An 11928-nucleotide genomic window follows, 5' to 3' on the forward strand; every position below is an offset into this window, starting at 1 on the left:
TTTCATACAGTTTAAGTTTAAAACATCTGAACTATCACTTTAATCCAATAAGCTTGTTTTGAATGTAACGATTTGTTATTTATATAGGCTGCCTTGTAACAGTTTGGCTATACCTTTTACATTTTGAAGAGACGCTCGATTATTATAATTTTTTATATAAATGATTAAATGCGGAACCATGGATTTTTATGCAGATATTTTGACGGATTAAGATGGTGTATGTATATCTTTTCAGATGCCAAATAAAAATAACTAATGTGAATAATGGTGGACTCTAGCACTTCCTATTGAGTGAAAGATTCTCTATTTGTGAAATAAATTAAATGTTTAAAGGTATATTCAGTGATTTATAATTTCATTTAATTAATTTTAATTTAATTAAAATATCACTTTTGTTGTGATAATCCTCCCTACTATAGAGTGTGCTGACCATATAAGGAGTTCCTCCCTGTCCCCAGTTAACCCCTGGGGGTCAAAAAGCCTTAGGTTTCGTGTTTTTTAGAGGTACATTTGTGGCAGTTCACATTCTGTACTGAGATTACGCACGCATGCACACAGACAATAATATTATACACATGTCCTGTTCTCTAGGTATGGTACACATATCCTGTTCTCTAGGTATGGTACACATGTCCTGTTCTCTAGGTATGGTACACATGTCCTGTTCTCTAGGTAGTGGTACACATGTCCTGTTCTCTAGGTATGGTACACATGTCCTGTTCTCTAGGTATGGTACACATGTCCTGTTCTCTAGGTATGGTACACATGTCCTGTTCTCTAGGTAGTGGTACACATGTCCTGTTCTCTAGGTATGGTACACATGTCCTGTTCTCTAGGTATGGTACACATGTCCTGTTCTCTAGGTATGGTACACATGTCCTGTTCTCTAGGTATGGTACACATGTCCTGTTCTCTAGGTAGTGGTACACATGTCCTGTTCTCTAGGTAGTGGTACACATGTCCTGTTCTCTAGGTATGGTACACATGTCCTGTTCTCTAGGTATGGTACACATGTCCTGTTCTCTAGGTAGTGGTACACATGTCCTGTTCTCTAGGTATGGTACACATGTCCATGGTCACGGACTGCATACTGGTCAAGGTCATTTATACTGGTGAAGATCATTTACTAGTCTTATGAAGGTCATTTATACTGGCCAAGGTAATTTACTAGTCTCATGAAGGTAATTTATACTGGTCACAGTCATATACTGGTCACGGTCATTTATACTGGTCAAGGTCATTTATACTGGTCAAGGTCATTTGTACTTGTCAAGGTCATTTATACTGGTCAAGGTCATTTACTAGTCTTATTGAAGGTCATTTATACTGCTCAAGGTCATTGATATTGGTCAAGGTAATTAAGTGGCACGCTATAGTGCACGATTCTTCATCATTGTTGAGGATTTGAAAAAAGGTTAAATCGCAGAAAAGCGAAAGGCTAAAGTCCATGGTCACGGAGGGCATACTATAGTATGTTGTTTTTCACGATTTGGTGGTGTGCGGGCTCCATCCAATACCTACACCAGTTGTGATGCAATAGAGTTTGCTGTGACCCTTGTGAATTATGGGTGGTGTGGTCTTTGCCAAGACGGTGGATTGTGGCCCATGCCTTCCTGCTGTTATTTGTGATGTTGGTGTTCTCTATATCTTTTCGTCCTGGGCATGACGTTAAACTGTTCCGTTCGAGAGGACCGGCGAGTCGGCGACCCTCGGATGTAAACAGCCACGAAAGGAAACTATGTGTGTGAGGTGTTCTCTATCATTTCATTCCAGACTTTCCTTCATTCATCCCTAACTTCACTGTCTATCTCCTGTGTTTTCCATTCATCTTGAGCGATACACAGTCGTCTGATGTGCGGGGGGAGGTGCCACGGGACAGGTGTTGTCTTGACGCATCCTGTGATGATGCGACAGGTGTCATTTAGGGCTGTGTCAACCAATTTGGTGTGACGTGATCGGCTCCAGCTTGAGCAGGCAAACTCTGCTGTAGAGAAAGACAGGGCCATGGCAGTTGCACGGATTGTTTGTGGGTCTGCGCCCCACTTGGAGTTCACTAGTTTTCACAGGATGTTATTGTGGGTGTTGACCGTGGCTTTTGTGTTCTCCATGTGTTTTTTGAAGAAGAGTGTCCTGTCCAGTGTAACTCCAAGATACATGGGGTGGGTATGGTTGGAGAGTTTGTGACCATCCCAAGTGACGCTCAGTTATATTTTTCACGTCTCGGTTCCTCAGGTGGAAGCTGCATAGTTGGGAATGGAAAAAGTTGGAAAAAATGAAAAAAACGCTGTTTTTCATCATTTTTGAGGATTTGAAAAAAATGACGAAATGACAAAAACGATGGGTTATAGCCCATGTTTTTTGAAATTTGGAAAAAAAAAGTTAGCCTCGTTTCTCATCATTGTGGACCGTGGGCTATAGCCCATATCGTACGGCATACTATGGCACGCCGTTTTTCATTTTTGAGGATTTGAAAAAAAAAAAAAAAAAAAAAAAACGATGGGTTATAGCCCATGTTTTTAAGTTAGCCTCGTTTCTCATCATTTTGGACCATGGGCTATAGCCCATATCGTACGGCATACTATAGCGCGCCGTTTTTCATCATTTTTGAGGATTTGAAAAAAATTAAAAAAACGATGGGTTATATCCCATGTTTTTTGAAATTTTGAAAAAAAAAGTTAGCCTCGTTTCTCATAATTTTGGACCGTGGGCTATAGCCCATATCGTACGGCATACTATGGCACGCCGTTTATCATCATTTTTGAGGATTTGAAAAAAAAAAAAAAAAAAAAACGATGGGTTATAGCCCATGTTTTTTTTAATTAAAAAAAAAAGAGTTGGCCTCGTTTCTCATCATTTTGGACCATGGGCTATAGCCCATATCGTACGGCATACTATAGCGCGCCGTTTTTCATCATTTTTGAGGATTTGAAAAAAATGACGAAATGACAAAAACGATGGGTTATAGCCCATGTTTTTTTAAATTTAGAAAAAAAAGTTATCCTCGTTTCTCATCATTTTGGACCATGGGCTATAGCCCATATCGTACGGCATACTATAGCGCGCCGTTTTTCATCATTTTTGAGGATTTGAAAAAAATGACGAAATGACAAAAACGATGGGTTATAGCCCATGTTTAAAAAAAAAAAAAAAAAAAGTTAGCCTCGTTTCTCATCATTTTGGACCATGGGCTATAGCCCATATCGTACGGCATACTATAGCGCGCCGTTTTTCATCATTTTTGAGGATTTGAAAAAAATAAAAAAATAAAAAAACGATGGGTTATAGCCCATGTTTTTTGAAATTTTGAAAAAAAAAGTTAGCCTCGTTTCTCATAATTTTGGACCGTGGGCTATAGCCCATATCGTACGGCATACTATAGCGCGCCGTTTTTCATCATTTTTGAGGATTTGAAAAAAATGACGAAATGACAAAAACGATGGGTTATAGCCCATGTTTTTTGAAATTTGGAAAAAAAAAGTTAGCCTCGTTTCTCATCATTTTGGACCATGGGCTATAGCCCATATCGTACGGCATACTATAGCGCGCCGTTTTTCATCATTTTTGAGGATTTGAAAAAAATGACGAAATGACAAAAACGATGGGTTATAGCCCATGTTTTTTGAAATTTGGAAAAAAAAAGTTAGCCTCGTTTCTCATCATTTTGGACCATGGGCTACAGCCCATATCGTACGGCATACTATAGCGCGCCGTTTTTCATCATTTTTGAGCATTTGAAAAAAATGACGAAATGACAAAAACGATGGGTTATAGCCCATGTTTTTTGAAATTTGGGAAAAAAAAGTTAGCCTCGTTTCTCATCATTTTGGACCGTGGGCTATAGCCCATATCGTACGGCATACTATGGCACGCCGTTTTTCATCATTTTTGAGGATTTGAAAAAAAAAAAAAAAAAAACGATGGGTTATAGCCCATGTTAAAAAAAAAGAAAAAAAAAAAAAGTTAGCCTCGTTTCTTATCATTTTGGACCATGGGCTATAGCCCATATCGTACGGCATACTATAGCGCGCCGTTTTTCATCATTTTTGAGGATTTGAAAAAAATGACGAAATGACAAAAACGATGGGTTATAGCCCATGTTTTTTGAAATTAAAAAAAAATAAGTTAGCCTCGTTTCTCATCATTTTGGACCATGGGCTATAGCCCATATCGTACGGCATACTATAGCGCGCCGTTTTTCATCATTTTTGAGGATTTGAAAAAAATGACGAAATGACAAAAACGATGGGTTATAGCCCATGTTTTTTTTAATTTTGAAAAAAAAGTTATCCTCGTTTCTCATCATTTTGGACCATGGGCTATATCCCATATCGTACGGCATACTATAGCGCGCCGTTTTTCATCATTTTTGAGGATTTAAAAAAAATGACGAAATGACAAATACGATGGGTTATAGCCCATGTTTTTTTAAATTAAAAAAAAAAAGTTAGCCTCGTTTCTCATCATTTTGGACCATGGGCTATAGCCCATATCGTACGGCATACTATAGCGCGCCGTTTTTCATAATTTTTGAGGATTTGAAAAAAATGAAAAAATGAAAAAAACGATGGGTTATAGCCCATGTTTTTTGAAATTTTGAAAAAAAAAGTTAGCCTCGTTTCTCATCATTTTGGACCGTGGGCTATAGCCCATATCGTACGGCATACTATAGCGCGCCGTTTTTCATCATTTTTGAGGATTTGAAAAAAATGACGAAATGACAAAAACGATGGGTTATAGCCCATGTTTTTTTAAATAAAAAAAAAAAAAGTTAGCCTCGTTTCTCATCATTTTGGACCATGGGCTATAGCCCATATCGTACGGCATACTATAGCGCGCCGTTTTTCATCATTTTTGAGGATTTGAAAAAAATGACGAAATGACAAAAACGATGGGTTATAGCCCATGTTTTTTTTTATTTTGAAAAAAAAGTTATCCTCGTTTCTCATCATTTTGGACCATGGGCTATAGCCCATATCGTACGGCATACTATAGCGCGCCGTTTTTCATCATTTTTGAGGATTTGAAAAAAATGACGAAATGACAAAAACGATGGGTTATAGCCCATGTTTTTTTAAATTAAAAAAAAAAAGTTAGCCTCGTTTCTCATCATTTTGGACCATGGGCTATAGCCCATATCGTACGGCATACTATAGCGCGCCGTTTTTCATCATTTTTGAGGATTTGAAAAAAATGAAAAAAACGATGGGTTATAGCCCATGTTTTTTGAAATTTTGAAAAAAAAAGTTAGCCTCGTTTCTCATCATTTTGGACCGTGGGCTATAGCCCATATCGTACGTCATACTATAGCGCGCCGTTTTTCGTCATTTTTGAGGATTTGAAAAAAATGACGAAATGACAAAAACGATGGGTTATAGCCCATGTTTTTTTTAATTAAAAAAAAAAAAGTTAGCCTCGTTTCTCATCATTTTGGACCATGGGCTATAGCCCATATCGTACGGCATACTATAGCGCGCCGTTTTTCATCATTTTTGAGGATTTGAAAAAAATGAAAAAATGAAAAAAACGATGGGTTATAGCCCATGTTTTTTTAAATTAAAAAAAAAAAGTTAGCCTCGTTTCTCATCATTTTGGACCATGGGCTATAGCCCATATCATACGGCATACTATAGCGCGCCGTTTTTCATCATTTTTGAGGATTTGAAAAAAATGACAAAATGACAAAAACGATGGGTTATAGCCCATGTTTTTTTTTATTTTGAAAAAAAAGTTATCCTCGTTTCTCATCATTTTGGACCATGGGCTATAGCCCATATCGTACGGCATACTATAGCGCGCCGTTTTTCATCATTTTTGAGGATTTGAAAAAAATGACGAAATGACAAAAACGATGGGTTATAGCCCATGTTTTTTGAAATTTGGAAAAAAAAAGTTAGCCTCGTTTCTCATCATTTTGGACCATGGGCTATAGCCCATATCGTACGGCATACTATAGCGCGCCGTTTTTCATCATTTTTGAGGATTTGAAAAAAATGACGAAATGACAAAAACGATGGGTTAAAGCCCATGTTTTTTGAAATTTGGAAAAAAAAAGTTAGCCTCGTTTCTCATCATTTTGGACCATGGGCTATAGCCCATATCGTACGGCATACTATAGCGCGCCGTTTTTCATCATTTTTGAGGATTTGAAAAAAATGACAAAATGACAAAAACGATGGGTTATAGCCCATGTTTTTTGAAATTTGGAAAAAAAAAGTTAGCCTCGTTTCTCATCATTTTGGACCGTGGGCTATAGCCCATATCGTACGGCATACTATGGCACGCCGTTTTTCATAATCTTTGAGGATTTGAAAAAAAAAAAAAACGATGGGTTATAGCCCATGTTTTTTTAAATTAAAAAAAAAAAAGTTAGCCTCGTTTCTCATCATTTTGGACCATGGGCTATAGCCCATATCGTACGGCATACTATAGCGCGCCGTTTTTCATCATTTTTGAGGATTTGAAAAAAATGACGAAATGACAAAAACGATGGGTTATAGCCCATGTTTTTTGAAATTAAAAAAAAAAAAGTTAGCCTCGTTTCTCATCATTTTGGACCATGGGCTATAGCCCATATCGTACGGCATACTATAGCGCGCCGTTTTTCATCATTTTTGAGGATTTGAAAAAAATGACGAAATGACAAAAACGATGGGTTATAGCCCATGTTATTTTTAATTTTGAAAAAAAAGTTATCCTCGTTTCTCATCATTTTGGACCATGGGCTATAGCCCATATCGTACGGCATACTATAGCGCGCCGTTTTTCATCATTTTTGAGGATTTGAAAAAAATGACGAAATGACAAAAACGATGGGTTATAGCCCATGTTTTTTTAAATTAAAAAAAAAAAGTTAGCCTCGTTTCTCATCATTTTGGACCATGGGCTATAGCCCATATCGTACGGCATACTATAGCGCGCCGTTTTTCATCATTTTTGAGGATTTGAAAAAAATGAAAAAATGAAAAAAACGATGGGTTATAGCCCATGTTTTTTGAAATTTTGGAAAAAAAAGTTAGCCTCGTTTCTCATCATTTTGGACCGTGGGCTATAGCCCATATCGTACGTCATACTATAGCGCGCCGTTTTTCGTCATTTTTGAGGATTTGAAAAAAATGACGAAATGACAAAAACGATGGGTTATAGCCCATGTTTTTTTTAATTAAAAAAAAAAAGTTAGCCTCGTTTCTCATCATTTTGGACCATGGGCTATAGCCCATATCGTACGGCATACTATAGCGCGCCGTTTTTCATCATTTTTGAGGATTTGAAAAAAATGAAAAAATGAAAAAAACGATGGGTTATAGCCCATGTTTTTTGAAATTTTGAAAAAAAAAGTTAGCCTCGTTTCTCATCATTTTGGACCGTGGGCTATAGCCCATATCGTACGTCATACTATAGCGCGCCGTTTTTCGTCATTTTTGAGGATTTGAAAAAAATGACGAAATGACAAAAACGATGGGTTATAGCCCATGTTTTTTTTAATTAAAAAGAAAAAAGTTAGCCTCGTTTCTCATCATTTTGGACCATGGGCTATAGCCCATATCGTACGGCATACTATAGCGCGCCGTTTTTCATCATTTTTGAGGATTTGAAAAAAATGAAAAAATGAAAAAAACGATGGGTTATAGCCCATGTTTTTTTAAATTAAAAAAAAAAAGTTAGCCTCGTTTCTCATCATTTTGGACCATGGGCTATAGCCCATATCATACGGCATACTATAGCGCGCCGTTTTTCATCATTTTTGAGGATTTGAAAAAAATGACGAAATGACAAAAACGATGGGTTATAGCCCATGTTTTTTTTTATTTTGAAAAAAAAGTTATCCTCGTTTCTCATCATTTTGGACCATGGGCTATAGCCCATATCGTACGGCATACTATAGCGCGCCGTTTTTCATCATTTTTGAGGATTTGAAAAAAATGACGAAATGACAAAAACGATGGGTTATAGCCCATGTTTTTTGAAATTTGGGAAAAAAAAGTTAGCCTCGTTTCTCATCATTTTGGACCATGGGCTATAGCCCATATCGTACGGCATACTATAGCGCGCCGTTTTTCATCATTTTTGAGGATTTGAAAAAAATGACAAAATGACAAAAACGATGGGTTATAGCCCATGTTTTTTGAAATTTGGAAAAAAAAAGTTAGCCTCGTTTCTCATCATTTTGGACCATGGGCTATAGCCCATATCGTACGGCATACTATAGCGCGCCGTTTTTCATCATTTTTGAGGATTTGAAAAAATTGACGAAATGACAAAAACGATGGGTTATAGCCCATGTTTTTTGAAATTTGGAAAAAAAAAGTTAGCCTCGTTTCTCATCATTTTGGACCGTGGGCTATAGCCCATATCGTACGGCATACTATGGCACGCCGTTTTTCATCATTTTTGAGGATTTGAAAAAAAAAAAAAACGATGGGTTATAGCCCATGTTTAAAAAAAAAAAAAAGTTAGCCTCGTTTCTCATCATTTTGGACCATGGGCTATAGCCCATATCGTACGGCATACTATAGCGCGCCGTTTTTCATCATTTTTGAGGATTTGAAAAAAATGACGAAATGACAAAAACGATGGGTTATAGCCCATGTTTTTTTTTATTTTGAAAAAAAAGTTATCCTCGTTTCTCATCATTTTGGACCATGGGCTATAGCCCATATCGTACGGCATACTATAGCGCGCCGTTTTTCATCATTTTTGAGGATTTGAAAAAAATTTAAAAAACGATGGGTTATAGCCCATGTTTTTTTAAATAAAAAAAAAAAGAGTTAGCCTCGTTTCTCATCATTTTGGACCATGGGCTATAGCCCATATCGTACGGCATACTATAGCGCGCCGTTTTTCATCATTTTTGAGGATTTGAAAAAAATGACGAAATGACAAAAACGATGGGTTATAGCCCATGTTTTTTGAAATTTGAAAAAAAAAAGTTAGCCTCGTTTCTCATCATTTTGGACCGTGGGCTATAGCCCATATCGTACGGCATACTATGGCACGCCGTTTTTCATCATTTTTGAGGATTAAAAAAAAAACGAAAAAAAAAAAACGATGGATTATAGCCCATGTTTTTTAAATTAAAAAAAAAAAAGTTAGCCTTGTTTCTCATCATTTTGGACCATGGGCTATAGCCCATATCGTACGGCATACTATAGCGCGCCGTTTTTCATCATTTTTGAGGATTTGAAAAAAATGACGAAATGACAAAAACGATGGGTTATAGCCCATGTTTTTTTTAATTTTGAAAAAAAAGTTATCCTCGTTTCTCATAATTTTGGACCATGGGCTATAGCCCATATCGTACGGCATACTATAGCGCGCCGTTTTTCATCATTTTTGAGGATTTGAAAAAAATGACGAAATGACAAAAACGATGGGTTATAGCCCATGTTTTTTGAAATTTGAAAAAAAAAAGTTAGCCTCGTTTCTCATCATTTACTCATCAGTACTTGTTATTATGTTGCAGATGAGTCAAGGTTAAAGCTACCTGAAGCGGTTCTGCACAGTGCACACTGACCTTGGGACAGATGGGGAGGATTCTCCTATTAAAAGCAAAAGGTTATTATGTTTTATTTCTACACATCTATTGACGCCTCGTTTCTCATCATTTTGGACCATGGGCTATAGCCCATATCGTACGGCATACTATAGCGCGCCGTTTTTCATCATTTTTGAGGATTTGAAAAAAATGACGAAATGACAAAAACGATGGGTTATAGCCCATGTTTTTTTTAATTTTGAAAAAAAAGTTATCCTCGTTTCTCATAATTTTGGACCATGGGCTATAGCCCATATCGTACGGCATACTATAGCGCGCCGTTTTTCATCATTTTTGAGGATTTGAAAAAAATGACGAAATGACAAAAACGATGGGTTATAGCCCATGTTTTTTGAAATTTGAAAAAAAAAAGTTAGCCTCGTTTCTCATCATTTACTCATCAGTACTTGTTATTATGTTGCAGATGAGTCAAGGTTAAAGCTACCTGAAGCGGTTCTGCACAGTGCACACTGACCTTGGGACAGATGGGGAGGATTCTCCTATTAAAAGCAAAAGGTTATTATGTTTTATTTCTACACATCTATTGACGCCTCGTTTCTCATCATTTTGGACCATGGGCTATAGCCCATATCGTACGGCATACTATAGCGCGCCGTTTTTCATCATTTTTGAGGATTTGAAAAAAATGACGAAATGACAAAAACGATGGGTTATAGCCCATGTTTTTTTTAATTTTGAAAAAAAAGTTATCCTCGTTTCTCATCATTTTGGACCATGGGCTATAGCCCATATTGTACGGCATACTATAGCGCGCCGTTTTTCATCATTTTTGAGGATTTGAAATTTTTTTAAAAAACGATGGGTTATAGCCCATGTTTAAAAAAAAAAAAAAAAAAAGAGTTAGCCTCGTTTCTCATCATTTTGGACCATGGGCTATAGCCCATATCGTACGGCATACTATGGCACGCCGTTTTTCATCATTTTTGAGGATAAAAAAAAAAAAAAAAAAAAAAACGATGGGTTATAGCCCATGTTTTTTAAATTAAAAAAAAAAAAGTTAGCCTTGTTTCTCATCATTTTGGACCATGGGCTATAGCCCATATCGTACGGCATACTATAGCGCGCCGTTTTTCATCATTTTTGAGGATTTGAAAAAAATGACGAAATGACAAAAACGATGGGTTATAGCCCATGTTTTTTTTAATTTGAAAAAAAAAAGTTAGCCTCGTTTCTCATCATTTTGGACCGTGGGCTATAGCCCATATCGTACGGCATACTATGGCACGCCGTTTTTCATCATTTTTGAGGATTAAAAAAAAAAAAAAAAAAAAAACGATGGGTTATAGCCCATGTTTTTTAAATTAAAAAAAAAAAAGTTAGCCTTGTTTCTCATCATTTTGGACCATGGGCTATAGCCCATATCGTACGGCATACTATAGCGCGCCGTTTTTCATAATTTTTGAGGATTTGAAAAAAATGACGAAATGACAAAAACGATGGGTTATAGCCCATGTTTTTTTTAATTTTGAAAAAAAAGTTATCCTCGTTTCTCATAATTTTGGACCATGGGCTATAGCCCATATCGTACGGCATACTATAGCGCGCCGTTTTTCATCATTTTTGAGGATTTGAAAAAAATGACGAAATGACAAAAACGATGGGTTATAGCCCATGTTTTTTGAAATTTGAAAAAAAAAAGTTAGCCTCGTTTCTCATCATTTACTCATCAGTACTTGTTATTATGTTGCAGATGAGTCAAGGTTAAAGCTACCTGAAGCGGTTCTGCACAGTGCACACTGACCTTGGGACAGATGGGGAGGATTCTCCTATTAAAAGCAAAAGGTTATTATGTTTTATTTCTACACATCTATTGACGACTTGACAACATCTATGCAAAAACCTAAGCCAAGGAAGACGTAAGAATGGTATTACTTGCCGTTCATGTTTTGAGTTTATGCAACATGTTGATACTATATTTGGTTTGTCAATGCAGTCCAGCTGAACTGACTAGTCCACCAACGATTCAACATCCATTTGGACCAGATTCCCATGGGAGCAACACCACGGTAAACTGAAGATATGCTGTTAATTTGAGTTTGCTTAAATATTAATGTAACCTGTAAAATGTCTTGACTGCTTTGCTCTGTCTCTTCATTGTCCAGGATGGGCTGGCTAATGCACCAGCCATTTCATGCTGATTGCAGAGTACACCCTGACCAGAGAAGCCATGTGTCCCACCAGAGAAGCAGTGCATCTACCCCTGGCCTGCAACAGCAGCAACAGAGAAACAGTGCATCTACCCCTGGCCTGCAACAGAGAAGCAGTGCATCTTCCCCTGGCCTGCAACAGAGAAGCAGTGCATCTTCCCCTGGCCTGCAACAGAGAAGCAGTGCATCTGCCCCTGGCCTGCAACAGAGAAGCAGTGCATCTTCCCC

At 37.2% G+C, this 11928-nt stretch overlaps 1 long non-coding RNA gene across 1 annotated transcript; it reads left to right on the forward strand.

The window, feature by feature from the left end:
- Positions 1-11071: 11071 nt before the first annotated feature.
- LOC308310871 lies at positions 11072-11823 on the forward strand. The gene is made up of 3 exons (XR_013963550.1): positions 11072-11335; positions 11487-11559; positions 11656-11823. It is a non-coding gene; the product is annotated as an uncharacterized lncRNA (long non-coding RNA).
- The last annotated feature ends 105 nt before the right edge of the window (positions 11824-11928 follow it).

Source organism: Protomyctophum bolini, assembly GCF_963924005.1.
Source record: "Protomyctophum bolini genome assembly, chromosome: 23".
Lineage (NCBI taxonomy): Eukaryota > Metazoa > Chordata > Actinopteri > Myctophiformes > Myctophidae > Protomyctophum > Protomyctophum bolini.